This window comes from Protopterus annectens, chromosome 7.part0 (assembly GCF_019279795.1).
Source record: "Protopterus annectens isolate FY-2018-M chromosome 7.part0, PAN1.0, whole genome shotgun sequence".
Lineage (NCBI taxonomy): Eukaryota > Metazoa > Chordata > Ceratodontiformes > Protopteridae > Protopterus > Protopterus annectens.
This window is the reverse complement of record NC_056739.1, coordinates 1032440461-1032461684: the sequence shown is the minus strand read 5'-3', so window position 1 is coordinate 1032461684 and position 21224 is coordinate 1032440461.

The window sequence follows — 21224 nt, the reverse complement described above, 5'->3', positions numbered from 1 at the left end:
TGGGAAAACTACTCAATCATCAATACACTGACCCAACGCTTCCGGGAATTCATCAATTCCAATGCCCTGGATCAGCTCATTCTGAACCCCACTAGAGGAGGCAACATCCTTGACCTGGTTATTACTAACATGAGTGACCATTGCTCTACACCAGTAGTCAATCCCTCCCTGGTCAGCTCTGACCATAAACTAATCAGCATGGAAATCCACATCTCACCCATACTCCCCGCCAAGGTAACCACCTTGAAAATCTTCTCCATAGTTGACTTTGGGCTCCTAAAAACAGAGGTGGCTAACTTCAATGCACCCATGTCATTGGAAAATAGCTGCATGACTGCTGAATCATACACCAATGCACTGTACGAACATTTACATAAATGCATGTAACTAGCCATATCCAACAGAACCAAGATGCTTGCTTCCAAAAAAAGGAAGCCAATCTGGTGGTCCCTGGACATTAATAAACTCTACAACAGAAGAAAGAAACTGTTGCAGAAAAAGGTGAAGTCCCAAGACTGGAAAAACTCCTTTATTAACCTCAACAAAAAGTTGAGATCCCTCATCAAATCTTCCAAAGCCAGCTATGAAGGCAGAATTGCGGCAGACACTAAAAACAATCACAAAGCCTTCTATAGTTATATCAAGAACCTCCATGGCAATACCCAAATTTGCTCCGAGTTACTGCACAGTGGTACTTCCTATACTGAGTCAACAGATATTGCCAGCATACTGGCCAACAGATTCAGTGCCAACTTTACACCTCTCTTCTCCCCTAAAGGACCAATCACAATACCGGAAGAATGACAGGTACCCAGCATTACTGCAGCACAGGTTAAACCGGCATTGTCCAAGCCCAAGGATACAGCTTCCATGGGACTCGATAATATCCCTGGCTGTGTTCTAAATGAACTACAAAGCAAACTGGCACCACATCTGTGTGCCCTGTTCAGTCACAGCCTCACCTGAGGCTTTGTCTCTACTGAATGGCACATTGCTACAGTCATCCCTCTCCATAAAGGGGTAAAGACTACAGATCATGGGAATTATTGCTCCATTAGCCTGATGAGTCTGATATGTAAAGCTATGGAGTGCATCATCATGGACCTGATTAACAAAGATATAGGAAATCTCCAAACTCTAGACCTCATGCAATTTGGCTTTGTGAAAGGAAGATCATGCCTGCTCAACCTGGTTGACTTCTTTGAGTCAGTCACCAGGGCTGTGGATAAAGGTAAGGTACTGCATACAGCCTACCTCAATCTGGCGAAGGCCTTTGATACCATTCCTCACTCAGGAATTATTGAGAAACACAGCAAACTAGGCATCAATCCCTATATCAGGTGGTGGGTTAGTTGTGTTGCAAATTGGTTCCCAGATAGAACACACAATGTGAATGTAGCGAATTCCAAGTCAGACTGCTGATCAGTCATGAGTGAAGTCCCACAGTGATCGGTCCTGAGTCCTCTCCTGTTCAGCATTTATTTCTCAGAAGTCTAGGCCAACATAAAGGGACTCTGGCTGACCAAGTTTGCAGACAACTGCATGCTGGGAGCCATTATTAACTCACCAAGTTATGCAGACATCCTACAGAAAGGCCTCACTGAAACCAAAGACTGGTGTCGAAACTATGGCCTTAAGATTAATGCCAAAAAATGCATCATCATCCTCTTTGGTAAAAACTCAGCTCCCACTAATTACCACATGAATGGGAGCCCACTGAACAGTGAAGGTGTTATAAGAGATCTGGAGATGCAGGTTGACAGCAACCTCTCCTTCGAAGACCACATTGCCACTGTGGTCAGAAAGTCCTTCGATGTGGCACATCTCATTACCAAGGGTTTTTCATCCAGGAAGAAAGAGGTCATCATCTCTTTCTACTCTTTCCTCATTAGACCAATCATCGAGTATAATGCCCCATTTGGCATGTACCTCACTAGACACCTGCAACAGATGGAGAGGCCATAGATTTACCTCATGAAGAGGATCCTAGCCATTAAACACATGTACTACACAGACAGACTCAAAATACTCCAGCTATTCTCTATCTCATATCACATACTTAGAGGCAATCTCCACTTGACTTACAAAGCTATGTCTGACCCAGCTCTGTTAGATATGCTACATCTAATGAAATCCCAATCCCTCCACACCACATGCTCCAGAAACCTCTACCTCATTACTACAATCAACAGAACATGCTGGAGGGACAGGTTCCTCACCAAGAGACAGCCCATGCTCTGGAACAGACTTCCCATACATGTCAAGAAGAGCACCTCACTGTCCCTCTTCAAGAGAAATCTTGATGAGTGGATGGGTAATAGAAAGTTCACCCCGGGGATCACTCCAGAGGCTCTACTTGATAGATGCACATCTGGCGGCATGATGCCAAGGCACTTCTATGGGCTAGACTTGTAAAGGCTCCAGGGCCATTAGCCTAGTACATACCTATGAATGAATGTATGAAGATGTTCCAGTTGTTTTTAATGATTCATTTTATTGCTTGGGCCTTGGTGCTGTATTGTAAAAAAAGGCTTTGTCAAAATGGTTCCTAGTCTCAAGCTCTTCATTTGTTTCACTAGTTATCATAACCAAATTACTCGCATCTCAAGCTATCCCAAGCTATGCCTAATAAAGGAGGGTATTTTATCTAATTGAGGTAAAATATATAAACCTTTAGAGGGCATAGCTTGGGATAACTAGTGCAACAACCTCATTTTGTTTTTAAAACAGCTACAAATTTAAAAAGAATATACAAGACACCTAAAGACATCAATAATTTTTAATCTCAAGGAACCAAGAAATGTGATTTCTGTAACCAATGCAGATTCATAGTGGAGGCTAAAACTATTTCAGTTGAGAAAGGGGATGATACATTAATTAATGAAAAAAATAAGACTAAATCTGAAAGAAGGAAATTGTGCAAGTACACAGATAGTGTATTTGAAAAAGTGCTCGACATGTCCTGCATTTTATGTGGCTAAAACTGACAAGTCTTTCAGGAAGTAAATTAAAAAAAGGCTTTAAAAAAGTTTGATTTCGGTATTATGAGTGGTTATTAGTTTATAGGGCAGAGCTTGGGAGACTAGTCTTGAATATAAAGAGCTTCTTTCCCAATTTAGATTGAATACAGCGGTAGAGCCAGGATTAAATTAAAATATATCAATTCTTCCTATGCTTAAATTAATATCTGCTAAGTTATGAGTCTGGTTTACAACTTTGCCTTAGAAAATAATTGTTTTATGTTCATGTTGTTTTATTATTATTATTATTATTATTATTATTATTTTTATTATTATTTAAACGATTACTTTTATGAATTAGTATAAGTGAATTTTAAGTGGTATAAATTTGTACTTGTTGCCTATTTTCAAATGGTGCTCCTCTTCTAACATTATAAAGTTTTATGTTGAATGTGTTTATTATCAGGTTAGTTTAGGCACTCAAATTTGGTTTTGAAGTTATAGTCATGTAAGAAACTGCCTATTAAGAATCTTTGTGATGCCACCCTTGCATTCTGTGGCAGTCATGTTTTAAAAGTATATACTGATTCATTCTCTGAATGACTTGTTATGTTCTGAAGAAGTCCGCAGTTTTGAACGGATAAAAATAAGTGTAAGACAATACTATTGCTCAACATTTTTAGCTGCAAAATCTTTTGGAATAAATTTTCCTTTGAACTTTCAAGGATAAATCAATTCCAAGGCCATATGTGTCATCACTTAAGAGGCAAGAAGTAATAGGAGAATTAACTGATAGTGGACCATTAGTGTTAAACTTACACAGTGAAACATTTGCCACTGTTACTGCAACAATATTAACTAGGGATTTAAAGCTAGTTTTAGATGATGAAACAAAGCCTGTTAGAGAAACATTTTTTTGTTAAGGAAGCTTTAGTTTTAGTTCATTTTAAATTTGTTCCACATATTACCTCCATTAGAAGGACTTAAAGAAACTTCTGGGCTATAGTGACACCTTGTTAGAGTTATTTTTACATGAAACTGACGATAAACTGAGCAGACGTACTTCTGTGAACAGCATGTTACATTGTGGGAAAAGGTGTTCTAATGTATAAATCCAACTCTTTTTTATGCCACTTTTTTATTAATTCAACCTTTTAAATGTTCCAAGGATTTATATTAATTCAATGTCAGGGTGTACTAGAAACTCTGAGAAGGCATCCTAGTCATTTAGTCTTTCAAAATCTAATTTCTGCCCGAGGATATCCTGTAGATAAACATAAGAGGAAAAGAAAAACTTCATGCTGTTTCAGTTAGCCTGGGATTATTACAATTGATTTTTTTTTAGCCAGAGAGCATTACAGTTGCTTTTCATTTAGATTGGCATTACCTCTGGCTTCACACTGAGTAGGATTACTTTTTCAAACTGACCTTAAATCAGAATTCAAAACTATTCCATTTTTAGTTCCAGGACTGGATTTTGTTAACTTTGCTGAAATTATCATATCAATGATTTTATTTAAGTTTAATAAGGAGTTTTACCTTAAGCTTTAAGACATATTGTTGGGGGTTATTTCTGGCTCGTGCTATGCTAATTTAGTTAGTGCTTGATTGGAATATACTCTTTTTGCTTTTTATTATTTTTTAAAGCATAAGATAATATTTTACTATCATTTATTGATGATAGTTATGATTTGTTAAGCACAGCCCCATGATAATCATTAATTTTTGATATGCATACAACTGGATTCAGTCTTCTGAATGAAGCTGACTAGAGTAGTTTTTAGATGTCATGTTATAGGGTTCAAACTAGACTGAGTAAAAAAACATACAGCAGCAAAGACATTTTTGTATGCTACCTTTTCTCATTCCCAAACCTGATTGGGAACCTGCCCTATGGAGAACAGAAAATGATTGCAAAAAAAGGGATTGCGTCAACCATCAGGGCCTACACAAGAGACAGATCATGGTGAAATGGGGCCCTAGGCAGTGTAATGGATCAGGGCCCCCCACACAAACACAGCAGCCCCCCCTCCACAGCCATTCCAGTGCCCCAGTAAATTATAATCCTTTTATAATACACCACCACTTGTTACATTGTGTTTTAAATTTGTAGATTTTAACATTTTTCCAGTAAATAATCAAACAAAATGTATGAACCAATAATGACAAAACTACTAATTTCATAACATTTCAACCATAAAAGGCCATTCACACTTCTATCTTTACAATTTGCAATGTTCAGTCAATATGCACAATCTCTGCAGATGCAAAAGTCATCTGAATGATTCCACATTAAAGAGATCTGTAATTAATGCAGAGGTTGTTGCTAGAAAACAGCTTTATATTTTTTTGTTTCATCTACAAACTTAGTGCCTGCTGCCCTTGAAGAATAAATCTCCTGTTATAGTAAAAAAAAATGGTAAGCTTGTAATATTGCTATACAGAATGGAAAGCAAACTGACAACAAGTTCATAGTTACAAGGCATCTCAAACAAAGGAGGATACACTCAGCACTGCAGTCACCCCTCCCCTTAAAGGACACCACAGTATCAACAATCCATCTACATGATGTGGGCAAAGTACCCACAGCCATTTGCACAAAAGCAAAGTGTGCTACCTGTTGTGCTACTACCACTGCTTTCAAATTCTATAGAACAAACAGTGATGACCATCTACTAAAAAAAAAAAAAAAAAAAAAAACAGCAGTGCATTGAAAACAGACAGCATGAGCAGCAGTAAACTTATCTTCCACTGAAGTTCACAATTCCTTGAAAATGCACTGAAGCTCACAATTCCTTGAAAATGCACTAAAGCTCATATTTTTTAGTAGTCTGGTAATTGCTGTAGAAAATTCAGGCTTTTGTCTCCTGTAACCAAGGTACAGAGTTTGCACTTGAACAAATTATCTTACCTACCATCCCTAACAAGGGAATTTCACACTCACACACACACACACACACACACACACACACACACACACACACACACACACACACACACACACCTTACTGATGGAAATGTTTGTTTTGTCTGTGTTGTCAGCTTTATTCTGAGGAGAGAAGCAGCAGGAATATCTTCTGTAAGTGAGTTTAAATTCAGAGTGTGGAAACAAAGACAGAAGCAGCAGGAACATCTGGTATAAGTGAGTTTAAATTCCGCATGTGGAAATGAAGAGGTTACAGCAGGTGTGTACATTGATGAATGTACGGATGTAAATCTGTATTGCATCCATAGACAAAGAGGACACTCTTAAAGAAGAACACCCTTAAGGAAGACATGTAATTTATTTTTTTTTAATTAAAAAATTAAATGTTGCAGCCCACCAGCCAATGGGCCTCTCCCAGCAAATGGACCCTAGGCCAGTGTCAGTCATATTTATTTTTGTATAAGATTATCAAATCTGCATGTGGTAAGTGTTGGGCTGTCTTGAAAACTTATTTCAGAGTTGTCTTTGATGCTACCAGAGTGATTTAAGGTGCATTTTAGAGACAAAAAATCTTTCTGATACCATATCTATCTGAGTAAGACAGATTGTAGTAGTATGGCTTGTTGAACTTTCTACTCTTCTATTTGCATTAATTGTAAGTTTTACAGGAAAGGCCAACAGAGATAAACTGGATGCTGTTGGGGCATATGACTGGTCTCCTTGCATTGCTACTTCTGCTGTTTATTGTGTAGCATGCCCTTGTATTTGTCTTAAATTGTTTCTAGCAGAAACTGCTTGCTATGTAGATCTACAGATTTTTAGGCATGTGAGGGAAGATATAATTCATCAAACAGTGTTGTATTGTCAGAGTCCTAATAAGGATTATTAAGGTTAGATTAATTTGTCAGACAAGATTCAGCTCCCTATATGACTTAAGAACTATTGAAACTAAAAGAGCATATTTTAAAATATTATACAAAGACTCCTTACTTGGACACGTAAGACTAATTGTATTATTATTTGCTAGCAAAAGGGACAAAGTATACATTCTATAGTTTGTCTTTGTTTGTTAGAAAGAAATACAATTTTTGTAATAAATTCTGAAAATGAATTCCCGATATCTTTAAATTTCTCACTGTTTAACCATTAGTTGAAGTATTGCTGAAATTATTAACAAGAGCGATAGGGTATTTAAATGGACCAAATACATGCTAATTATTACTTCCTGAAGGAGTATGTAGTTGAGCTATGAAAGAGTTACAGTGCTAAAAAAGAAAAATATAATCACTGATAACATAATCTAGATCTGCTCCTTCACTGATGATGCATGCCAAAGTTTTCTGTACTTTCTGTTCTTAGTAGGAATCCATCTTAGATTAGTTGAGAATGGCATTCTTATCCTACATCACTGATACTGCCTTCACCTCCTGTACCCTAAAAGGCTTCTTGACATCAGGTCTTATCCTGCTATAGGTCCCCAACCATGTCCCAAGACTCTCACTCCATGTTCCTAAACACCCTAGAAACAATTAGGGTGCAACCCAACACTCTGATACTGGGTGAATTCGACTACCCCCACATCAAATGGGAAAACTACTCACGCACCAATACACTTGCCCAACGCTTCCTGGAATTCATTAATTCCAATGTTCTGGACCAGCTCATTCTTACCCCCACTACACAATGCAACATCCTTGACCTCGTTATTACTAACATGGGCAACCATTGCTCTACACCAATAGTCAATTCCTCCCTGGTTAGATCCGACCACAAACTAATTACCATGGAAATCTACATCTCACCCACACTCCCAGCAAAGGTAACCACCATGAAAACCTTCTCCAAAGCTGACTTTGGACTCCTAAAAACAGAGGTGGCTAACTTCACGGCACCCACGCGAATGGAAAATAGGTGCATGACCAAAGAATCATACACCAATGCACAATACGAACACATACATAAATACATGGAACTAGCCATACCCAACAGAACCAAGATGCTCTCCTTCAAAAAAAAGGAAGCCAATCTGGTAGTCCCCTGCCATTAACAAACTCTACAACAGAAGGAAGAAACTGTTGCAGAAAAAGGTGAAGTCCCAAGACTGGAAAATCTCCCTTATTAGCCTCAACAAAAAGCTGAGATCCCTCATCAAACCTCTAAACCTAGCTATGAAGACAGAATTGTGGCAGACACTAAAAACAACCACAAAGACTTCTACAGTTATATCAAGAATCACCACAGCAATACCCAGATTTGCTCTGAGTTACTGCATAATGGTACCTCCTATACTGAGTCAACAGATATTGCCAACATACTGGCTGACAGATTCAGTGCCAACTTTACCCCCCCAAGGACCAATCACAATACTGGAAAAATGCCAAGCACCCAGCATTACTGCAGCACAGATTAAAGCTGCATTGTCCACTGCCAAGGATATAGCTTCCATGGGACCTGACAATATCCCTGGCCATGTTCTACATGAACTACAAAGTGAACTGACAGCATATCTGTGTGCCCTGTTAAATCACAGACTCAGCATCAGGCTTTGTCCCTACAGAATGGCACATTGCTACAGTCATCCCTCTCCATAAAAGGGGATTGACTATAGACCCCTGGAAATTAGAGCCCCATTAGCCTGACAAGTCTGTTATGTAAGGCAATGGAACACATCATCATGGAACTAATTAACAAGGATATAGGGAATCTCTAAACTTTAGATCCCACATAATTTGGTTTTGTGAAGGGTAGATCATGCCTGCGCAACCTGGTTGACTTCTTTGAGTCAGCCACCAGAGCTGTGGATGAGGGCAAGGCAGTTCATACAACCTACCTTGATCTGGCCAAGAGCTTTGATACCATTCCCCACTCAGGAATTATTGATAGACTCATCAAACTAGGCATTGACCTCTATATCACTAGGTTGGTTGCAAACTGGCTCACAGATAGAACCCATGGTATGAAAGTAGCAGACTCCAAATCAGACTGCCGGCCAGTCATGAGTAGTCCCACAAGAATCAGTCCTGGGTCCTCTCCTGTTTTTCATCTACTTCTCAGAAGTCCAGGCAAACATGGACGGACTCTTGTTCACCAAGTTTGCAGACAATTGCAAGCTGGGAGTCATTATTAACTTCCCAGGTGATGTAGACATCCTACAGATAGGCCTCACTGAGACCAACAACTGGTGTTAAAACTATGGCCATAAGCTTAATGCCAAAAAATGCGTCATCATTTCCTTTGGGAAAAACTCAGTTCCCACTAATAACCACATCAATGGTAGCCCACTGAACACTGAAGGCATTATAAGAAATCTGGGCATACAGGTTGACAGCAACCTCTCCTTTGACCACCACATTACCACTGTGGTCAGAAAGTCCTTCTATGTGGCACATCTCATTACCAAGGGTTTTGCATCCAGGAAGAAAGAGGTCATCATCTCTCTCTACTTTTCCCTCATTAGACCAATCATCGAGTATAATGCCCTATTTGGCATGTACCTCACTAAACACCTGTAACAGCTGGAAAGGCCACAAAAGTACCTCACAAAGAGGATCCTAGGCCTTAAACACATGCCCTACATGGACAGACTCAAAAAACTCCAGTTTTTCTCTGTCTCATATCTTCTATCAAGAGGCAATCTCTGCTTGACTTACAAAGCCATGTCTGATCCAGCCCTGTTAGAAATGTTACACCTAAAGAAATCCCAATCCCTCCACACCACACTTTCCAGGGACCTCAACCTCATTACCACAATCAACAGAACATGCTGGAGGGACAGGTTCATAACCCAGAGACTGCCCATGCTCTGGAATAGACTTCTCATACATGTCAAGCAGAGTACTTCACTGGCCCTCTTCAAGAGAAATCTTGATGAGTGGATGGGAAATAGAAAGTTCTCCCCAGGGATCACTCCAGTGGCTCTACTTGATAGAGGCACCGGGAACTAATGTTGGGCGGCATGATGCAAGGGCACTTCTTTGGGCTAGGCTTGTAAAGGCTCCAGGGCCATTGTCCTAGTACACACCTATGAACCTATAAAAATACACTCCTTTAATGATGTAATAATGTTTTCTCCAGCTGGGTTCAGATTGAAATGTCAGTTGCTAATAGCTTTAGGCTTGCTCTCAGAAACTCCTCTAGTCTCATATTTATCATAAATGTTAATATGTGACATCATCAATTCTCCCCAAAGTTCTCAAAAAATTCTGTAGGGGATTCCCATGAGGCAATTTTATCTTTTGTGCCTTTACCCTTTTTTTTTTTTGGGGGGGGGGGGGTTCTTCCAGGCTTCTTTCTTTTCATACATACCTAAGATTAAGTTTAAGAAACAAATAGTTTGTGTTTATTGTTGTAATGAAAAAATAAAAATACTTCTATATTGCACAGCTTATAAATAAAGAGATTGGATCTTATTGTTGTAATGAAAGTCCTTCTATATTGCACAGCTTATAAATAAAGGGATTGGATCTAGATCAAGGGATGTCATAGCCCCCCTTTACTGAGCCATCATTAGGTCAATCATGGAGTATAATGCTCCTTTTGGCATGTATCTGTCATGACACATGCAGTAAATGAATAGGTTAATTCAACCACCAAAAGTAACATTGACTAGGTTTAAAATGGCCATCAAGGGCAGCTAATCTAGTACTATATATACATACATACATATATATATATATATATATATATATATATATATATATATATATATATATATATATATAGCGATATACTTGTCATGGTTATTTTACACTTCTGTAAATGTATGTCAGTTTAAAGGTTACTGATAAATCATCAAGATATCAGGAAATATTATACTAGAAGACTTCCTAAAACCATAAACTTGAATTGCAAATTCAAATAAAAGTTGAAATGACTGTAGTATTTTTTGGGATATGATATGATGTTTCTCTTCATTGACAACACTGTGATATAATAATGCAAAAGATTAGCAGGTTTTGTGTGCAGTAAACCAGTACTAGCAACTTGTTTTCCCTGCATGAGAGGGCTTCAGTCTATTAGAAACATTCTCTAGCTCTGCATTGGCATTCAGCAGTCTATAATATTTGGGGGCCTTTTATCAGTAATTTCATCCATTTTAAACAAAGATAAATGATTTGTATGACCTCTGTTAAGTGATCATTTATATGGCTTGTCTGTGGTTATGTATGTGACTAACAACAACAAGATGAAATGCATTACTGTGGGCCAGAACAGTCAGATGCTAGAGATTACACCAAATGTGGCTTTCATTTTTTTGGTGGTGGGGGACAAGATATGTGTGAAAGCAAAAAGGATTGAAATAATCACTTAAAAACAAACATTAATATGACTTGTCTGAAGGGTCTTGTGCACATTTCATAGCAACAAGGTGAAGTACATTGCTATTATAATTATATTTATGTGACTTCTTCATAATCAAGGGAGGTGTACCCTACAAAAATAGATATATTCCACTGAGACTATGTGGGCAAAAGGATATTAAATTGTTTTCTGTTGTACTTGACACAAAATGAAAGCAAGAGCAAATGTTTGTCTTTCAGAGCGTTATTTAAATTTATTAGTTATCATTGTCATGCATTCAATTAACTTTAGACTCGTTTCATAAACACACATACTTTTACTTCAGGAAGTGACTGTATAATGCAGAAAATGATATATATTTTTATTACATATATACCAAAACACTTACTCATCCTTGAAAAGGTTTTCTAGCTCTCCAAAGGTTAATAAAAAAATGGAAAGAGTTAATGCGAATGGTGGCATGGTACATAGAACTTCAAAATGTTTCCTATACAGGCAACGTACAACCTAACTACAATTCAGAACTCAATAATTTATCTCGCTGTCTAAATGAATGGCTCAAATATTAAACTATTTCAGACAAACTTCCACCAAAACGTCGGTATGTGCATTTGCATGTACCAGGCAACACAGCCTGTATTATACTCAGTTTTTACTGGGTGTCTTGTGTAAGTATATAACTAAGGCCTGCAGTACATCTTTATTGTCGAAACATTTAATCATAAGTACTGATTATAAACAAGTCTCTTGGACTGCAGTTATGATTGTTCTATTCCCCAACCAATTATATAGCAAGAAGACAGTTGCCTATGTCTTTATACCTTAAACCACGAACAAAGTGAATTCTGTAGTGGAGATTCCCGATTTACCATACTGATATATTTTTTAGAATATTTCAAATGATTTGAGGACCATGGTAATATATTTACAAGGCAGCACTACTAGCATTGCAGCCATTTAGGTGTTCTATATTTTCCCTATTTTGTCCACAGAATGCATGCACATTTCAATATTTTTCGAGCTGGAAATGTTACAGTTTGTGTGTGGGGGGGTGAAATAACAATAATAATAAAGTGCTTCTCGCAAAAAGTGATATTTTCTGTAATTTTAAATCTTATATCAAAATATGCATATTTTTACTTTTCCTGAGAGGTATGCACATATTTGATATTCTACCATCCAATGTAGCTGCTTCACTTTCCCATTCATTTAGCAGTTAGATATCCCTGTTCCTAGTGCCTCCTCAGTAATATAAAACTTCAGTAACTATGTTTTATCAAGAGCTAAAGGATGATGATGGTAACAAAATATTGAAGTAGAATTCAATTGTTAGCTTAAAAATGGCAACCTAAGGCTGTCTCCCTTGAAATAAGAATAAAAACTGGTACCCCAGTTAACCTTGGAACATTTGGGAATTATTCTAAGGTAAACTTCCTACACCTTGACAAAATTACAAGCCCCTCCATACTTTGAGAACACTGCTACCTATGCAGAATTGTTCATGGAAACCCTTTACAGTAATGTTAATGACAGATGCGCCTATGCAGAATAAACACAGTAAAAGCTAAAAATATAAGCCACCCTGGTGGAATTACATCATCAACAGGTTGCACAACAAAAGTAAGAAAAGCATAGAAAAAATAAGCAAAGTAAAAACTCCCTCATCAGTCTAAACAGGCAACTCAGGGGACCAGCTAACCAAGTCTCCCCAAGCCAGATTTGAGTACAAATAGCCTCTCAGGTCAAGGTCAATCACAAAACATTATTCAGTTATGTCTGCAACCTCAATGGCAATATAAAACAATGAAACAATGTGCCAGACTAATTGCAAAAGAAGCCACTTATATTAAGCTGGAAGATATGGCAAAATCTACTAAACAAATTTAGCTCCATTTTTACCTACTTCTCTCTCCACACACCATTCAGCAAATAATCTCAACCAAAAAACCCCAACTATCATCAGGGAATAGGCCCTCAATGTATTATCCATTGTCAAGAACCCTGCATCAATGGGCCCTGATAATATTCCAGGATACCTACTTAATAGCATGAAACATGACCTATCAAGACCACTACAATCATCGTTTGACTGCAGCCCCCAGACAGGCTTTGTGCCAAGTGAATGGGATAGTACAACTTCAAACCCTCTGCACAAGAGCCATCTATAGACTCTGGTAACTACAGACCAATAAGCCTGACAAGTCTGATATGTAAAGCCATGGAAAGAATTATCATGGAAATGATAAACAATGACATAGCCACTGGATCCAACCCAGTTTGGTTTCATCAAACGTAGGGTATGCTACTCAATCAGGTGGACTTCATCAAAAAGGTCACAAAAACAAACGACAATGGAAAAATGGTGCATTCTGCCTGTTGCCTACCTTCTCCTGGTCTAAGCGTTTGGCACAATACTGTACTTCTGTACTGTAGAAAATCTCACAAAAATAGGTATAGCCCTCCTATGTCACCAACTAGACAGCCATCTGGCTCACAGATAGTACCTAAGACATTAAAATAGGGGAGTCTGCTTCACAAAGAGGCCAGTCACTAGTAGAGACCCTCAAGACTCATTGCTGGGGCCATTCCTTTTTGGTACCTACTTCTCTGAAGGCAAAACAAACATCAATGGCCTCTGCTAACCATGTTTGCAGATGACTGCAGAGTGGGCACAGTCATAGAATCCCTCAAAGACACAAACATCCTGCAAGAAGGCCTGACACAGACTAATAACTGATGCCATAGCCATGGTCTAAAGCTCAATGCCTAGAAATACATAGTAGTATTTCTTGGGAAAAAGGCCATCCAGGGAAACTACCACATTGATAATACACTCCTAAGAGTGGAGGTAGTAGTCAGGGATTTGGGAATGCATAAAGAGAGTAACTTGGCCTTTGACCATCACATGTGTATGGCAATAAGGAAATCATTCTATGTTATGCAACTTATAAGCAAGGGTAAGTCATCTAGGTCCAAGAATGTCATTGTTCTTCAATACTTGTCCATCATCAGATGAATCACTGAGTAAAATACCACTGTCCATATGAACCTGACCACACATATGCAACAACTGGAGCACTCACATAGGTTCCTCACAAAAGAATACAGAGCATGAACAACATGTCCTACGCATACCACCAAAGCCCTATCCCTGTACTCAAACTCCTATAGACCACAGACAGGCGATCTCTACCTGACCTATAAGAAACAATCTGCTCCTGCTTTGATGGACCTGCTGCACATGTAAAATCAATAGCATCAGAATTGCCTGATCTAGTGACCTAAACCTCATATGCAACATGAATAGGGCATGCTGGAGAGACAGGTATGTGTCTCAGAGACTACTCCTTCTCTGGAACAGGATTCCAATCCATATAAAGCACATTTCTTCCTTAACCCAATTCAAGTGTAACTTGAACCAGTAGATGGGGAATGTAAATTTACACCTGGTCTGTCACCTATGTCTCTGTAGACAGAGGCAGCCTGAAAATGCTTGGCCACCCATGCTTAAGCCCCTTAAATTAACCCCAGTGTATCAAAACATGTAAGATGCATTTGGGAAGCATGTCTAGACTTAAAAATACCTCATGGGGTTGTTAATCTAGTAAACAACTATGAACACAATGAGATTAAACAGGTCCAGGAGTTCAGTCTCACAAAACACTTAAGACTGTATGACATCTGTAGATGCAGATGGAAATAATTGCAAACATATGGTAAGTAGATGAAAAAAAATGTATAACACAAGGTACGCTGTATCGTCTGTGTAGTAGCTTTTTCCTGCAGGTTCATTGTATTCCTTTGTTCCCCCTAGGCATACGTTGACCATTTTATATATGTAAATTTCTTCCATACATAGAAAATTATGATGTCTCATAATGTAGTCTGCTTTCTGAGATAGTCTGTTTTCTCTACTGACTGTATTGAACTGCACCATTTCTTTACAACTTTATTTCACTTTTCTTTCTTAGAAATAAATTATATTAGGAAACACGTGAAATGGAGGATTTATTTTACATCAAAAAATGACAAAAAGAAAGATATTATACAAAAAAATAAATGACAAAAACAACACAAGAGCAGGTCTTTCCGATAAAATTTACTGTCTTTGAAAACTTTACTTGAAGCACTTTTCGTTTGCACTGAAGCAAACTTCTTCAGAAGTAAGTACCATTGAATCTGACTTGATTTAAAACACAAATAGAGTGACATATTTATTACACCACCCATGCAGCAACAATATAACTTAAAGCTATAAGCAATTTAAAATGCATTAAAACCAAGGGAAGTAGCAATCAATAAAGCATTTTAACTCCAGTATACTACTAATATCCAACAAGACATATAAAATATGTTGTAAATTTCAACATGTGTGTGTATATATATATATATATATATATATATATATATATATATATATATATACACACATACAAACAATGGTTGAACATACCACTATAAAAGTTATACAATATGTTATTACTGAATTTATAGATCCTTAAAATAACAGGTGTACAAATACCAACATTTACTTAGAAATGTTTATCAACTGAACCAAAACTGGTGCCCCGTCTTACTACATTACAGAATTTACATGAAATGTTTTAGCAAACATACTGTAACCTATCGACTCAAATTTTTATTTTTCAAGACACAACTGATAGAACACATGTCATTTAATCCAGGAACCCTATAGGCATCTAGTCGTATCTGCCAAGCCAGTTCCAATTCTTCTAAATGGAGAGGAGTTGGGCCACCTCTTGTGGAAGGTACCACCTGATCTATTGCCATGTATAAAAACCCATGACCATGATGGGAATACACATGTTTGGCCAGTGTGTTTTCTATCTTTCCTTTAGTAATTGCATATTGATGTTCATATACTCTATCTCGAAGCATGCGTTCTGCTTTCCCAATGTAATATGCAGGACACTGTTTGCATCTAGCAAGGTAGACTATATTCCTGGAATGGAAATTAAATTTGAATCTAACTTTATATTGTAAATTATTCACTGAAAATGTACTAGATGTAACCATATATGTACAGTAGCTACAAGCCTCACATTTAAGCATTCCAGTCACCCATGGGACAGACTGTACAGCTGATTCCAATATATTTTTTAAATTCTTACCTTTCCTGAATGTCATATGTGCGGTGTCACCTAATTTATCCAATATGACTGGTGACATTCTAAATAAATCCCAATTTTTAATAGACACTTTGACAGACGAAGTTAGATCGAAAAGAATCAATTTGTTTTATTCCCCAATATTAAGTGTTAAAGTCCACAGTGAAAGTAACATTCCAATGTTGAATGTATCAGATCAAGAAGTTGACCAATTCACAATAATGATAGTAGGTGATCCTTTAAGGATTGTGACCCATGTTTGAAATTTATCACAATGTTCAGTTGTGACAGTTATTTGGTAACTGACATCTTAAAGAAAAATTGAGATTTATTTAGAATGTCACCAGTCATATTGGATGACTGGAATGCTTAAATGTGAGGCTAAAGGAAAGATGGAAAACACACTGGCCAAAAATGTTTATTCCCATCATGGCCATGGCAATAGATCAGGTGGTACCTTCCACAAGAGGTGGCCCAACTCCTCTCTGTTTAGAAGAATTGGAACTGGCTTGGCAGATACGACTAGATGCCTATAGGGTTCCTGGACTAAATGACATGTGTTCTATCAGTTGTGCCTTGAAAAATAAAAATTTGAGTCGATAGGTTACAGTATGTTTGCTAAAGCATTTCATGTAAATTCTGTAATGTAGTAAGATGGGGCACCAGTTTTGGTTCAGTTGATAAACGTTTGTTAGTAAATGTTGGTATTTGTACACCTGTTATTTTAAGGATCTATAAATTCAGTAATAACGTATTATATAATTTTTAAAGTGGTATGTTCAACCATTGTTTATATATATATATATATATATATATATATATATATATATATATATATATATATACATACACACATGTTGAAATTTACAACATATTTTATATGTCTTGTTGGATATTAGTAGTATATTGGAGTTAAAATGCTTTATTGGTTGCTACTTCCATAGGTTCATAGGTTCATAGGTTCATACTAGGCTATCTGCCCAAGGGTACTTATAAGCCTAGCCCATAGTTATGTGGCTTTTGCCACCCCTTTAGTTTGCATAAAACTATGCCTATTATTTTGCTGTGCCTCTGTCAAGCAGTGACACTGAAGTAATCCCTGGGGTATATCTGCGATCTCCCATCCATTGGTCAAGATTCCTCTTGAACAAGGCCAGCGAGGTGCTCTGCCTCACATGTACCGGGATTTTGTTCCACAGCATAGGGAGTCTCTGGGTGATGAATCTGTCCCTCCAGCACATTCCATTAATAACCGTGTCAAGGTTTAAGTCTCCCGCCCTTGTGGTTCTGAGGGATCTAGATTTTTTGAGGTGAAGCATATTCATCAAATCTGGGTTTGACATGGCCTTATATGTCAGGCACAGGTCACCTCTGAGCAAGCGGTATGAGACTGAATAGAGCTGGAGTTCTTTCAGTCGGGCAGCATAAGACATATTTTTGAGACCCTTTATCCTTTGGTTTTAATGTTGTAGCATTTTAAATTGCTTACAGCTTTAAGTTATATTGTTGCTGCATGGGTGGGGTATTAAATACGTCACTCTATTTGTGTTTTAAATCAAGTCAGATTCAATGGCACTTACTTCTGAAGAAGTTTGCTTCAGTGCAAACGAAAAGCGCTTAAAGTAAAGTTTTGAAAGACAGTAAATTTTATTGGAAAGACCTGCTCTTGTGTTGTTTTTGTCATTTATTGGGTTTGTGTTTGGTGAATTTAATTATTATACAAAAAATATTAAAAGACTCTTCAATTACAGTCATTTTAAAGGGTAATATTACCATCTAGGGCTGCCAGTACTGTGGAATGCAAATCTTTCACAAGCAATGAAGCCCTCCATCTGCATTATCTTTCCTCAAAGTGCCTTTGCATTTAGAGTGCTGCCCTATAATGCACTCCCCGTCAAGTATAACTATGTGCCTTTTTCAATGGCTTGATCATTTTATGTTATCTATATATTTTTTTTCCATTTATGATTTGTCTTCTATGTTCTCCCCACTGCTCGAGTTTCTTTCACCCATATCCTGTTTTTCAGACATGAAGCAATGACCTTCTGGGTTTTTCACTGCTCTAACAAGATTGCTTAAGACAGCATATTGCAAAATTATTTTGGATAACTGTATTATTCCTGAATTTTATATACATGTTAAACTCCTCTGAATAACAAGAGTATTTGGATTTTTAATCTACAGCAATATACAACCATAGGTTTACTTGTAAAAAGATTTCCACATAGCTGGACTAACTTAAAACACTAGCTAATATGTCATGGCATTGTTACAGTGCTTTCAGACACTACACAGCAATTTACTATAGCAGAGCTTTGGCCAGCTAACATCGACCTGAAATCAGATTGACGTATAAGTGAATTTAAGTACACTTTTATCTGCTCTTTTGCATATAGTACTGTATTTAATTTATTTATTTGTGTTTTTCACTGAATATTAACTCAACTGAAGTTGTGGCTGTCTCTCTACAAAGTACTTTTTAGAATTTCTGTGTAGCCATTGATAGCAGTGGGGGTAGTTTCAGCTCATCACTGACATTCTTGCCTTATATAAGTGGTACATTTTGAGTTATCTCTGTTTAATATCAGAGCTTTGGCCGGCTAACATCTACCTGAAATCAGATGGACGTATAAGTGAATTTAAGTACACTTTTATCTGCTCTTTTGCATATAGTACTGTATTTAATGTATTTATTTGTGTTTTTCACTGAATATTAACTCAATTGAAGTTGTGGCTGTCTCTCTGCAATTAGTTCCCCACCCCCTCCCTGTTCTTGTTTTGGTATTAATATTGGTGGCTTTGAAATTGCCCGCCCCTCTTGTAGATTTGTATTTGGATACTCCTTCTGGGCCCATCTCATTTGCTCACTCAACTGAGTGCAGTGAGATCATATTCTGATTTCAGGCACTATTACTGTGTACAAAGAGAGCATCTGGGAAGGACAACCCCTGTAGCATCTTAATCCTGTTCTGTTCCCTCCTTCAAAAAAAAAAAAAAAAAAAAAAAAAAATTATATATATATATATATATATATATATATATATATATATATATATATATATATACACATATATATTTATTTATTTATTTTTTTATTCAGCTGCTCTTACTGTAACTGTCTTAGCTGCTGTTCTGCTTGCTATCTGTTCAGTCACTCTTACTCTGCACTTATTACTGCTTGTTAGTAGCCTTCTAATTTACTGTCTTCTGCACTTGTTTTTTAGTGATTTGATAATTTAATTGCATTTAATTGAACTGTATTTGCTGTAGTGTTGCTACACACTCGAGTGTGCTGGCCTGGACTACAATTTGAACTGTATTTACTGCTGTTTTAGCTGCTTTTCTGTAACAAAAAAAAAAAAATTCTAAGCTTGTTTCCTGCCTTTCCTGTAACTAGTCAAGTCCAGATACAGACTTGCTGTATCCAGGACTGTTGGTAAGCTTCTGAGCCCCCCAAGCCTTTCTGTGTTGGAGGAAAGCCTTCTAGCTTATCAGTGGGAGTGGTAAGCACTAGGTAGCCTATCGACCATGGGAAGAGTGGGTTTTGGCCCTGAAATTGTAGTTCATTGGCCATTTGGGAAGTTTTTCCATCTCTTTCTACTTTCTTGTTAAAAGCCCATTTTGCATTTGGTCCCTGCCTTTCCTATAACTCATGTAGTCCAGGTACAAATTTGCTGTATCCAGGACTGTTGGTAAGCTTCTGTGCCCCCCCCCCAAGCCCTTCTGTGTTGGAGAGAAGCCTTCTAGCTTATCAGTGGGAGTGGTAAGCACTAGGTAACCTATCTACCACAGGAGGAGTGGTTTCTGGCCCAGAAATTATAGTTTGTCCGTTTGGGAAGCTTTTCCATCTTTCTTTCAACCTTCTGATTTAAAAGTCTGTGTTTGCGCTTGTTTCCTGCCTTTCCTGTTACTAGTCTAGTCCAGGTACAGATTTGCTGTATCCAGGACTCTTTGTTAGCCTCTGAGCCCCCCAAGCCTTTCCGTGTTGGAGGGAAGTCTTCTAGCTTATCAGTGGGAGTGGTAAGCATTGGGTAGCCTATCTACCATATGAGGAGTAGTCCCTGGCCCAGAAATTGTAGCTATTGGCTGTTTGAACAGTTTTTTTTTCCATCTCTTTCAATTTTCTGGTTTGAAAGCCGCACTTGTGCCTGTTTCCCGCCTTACCTATAACTAGCCTAGTCTGGTTACAGAGTTGCTGTATCCAGGATTGTTAGTAAGCTTCTGAGCCCTCCAAGCCTTTCTGTGTTAGAGGGACACCTTCTAGCTTATCAGTGGGAGTGGTAAGCACTAGGTAGCCTATCCTCCATGGGAAGAGTGAGTTTTGGCCCAGAAATTGTAGTTTATTTGGCCGTTTGGGCAGTTTTCCATCTCTTTCAACTTGCTGGCTTAAAAGCCTATGTTTGTACTTGTTCCCCACCTTTCCTGTAACTAGTCTAGTCCAGGTACAGATTTGCTGTATCCAGGACTCTTTGTAAGCTTCTAAGCCCTTTAAGCCTTTCTGTGTTGGAGGGAAGCCTTCTAGTGTATCAGTGGGAGTGGTAAGCATTAGGTAGTCTATCTATCACAAGAGGAGTGGTTCCTGGCCCAGAAATTGTAGCTATTGGCCGTTTGGGCAGTTTTTTTTCCATCTCTTTCAACATTCTGGTTTAAATGCCACACTTGTGCTTGTTTCCCACCTTTCCTGTAACTAGTCTAGTCCAGATACAGAGTTGCTGTACCCAGGACTGTTTGTAAGCTTCTGAGCCCCGCAAGCCTTTCTGTGTTGGAGGAAAGCTTTCTAGCTTATCAGTGGGAGTGATAAGCACTAGGTAGCCTGTCTACCATGAGAGGAGAGGTTCTTGGCCCAGAAATTGTAGTTTATTGACCATTTGGACAGTTTGTCCATTTCTTTCAACTTTCTGGTTTAAA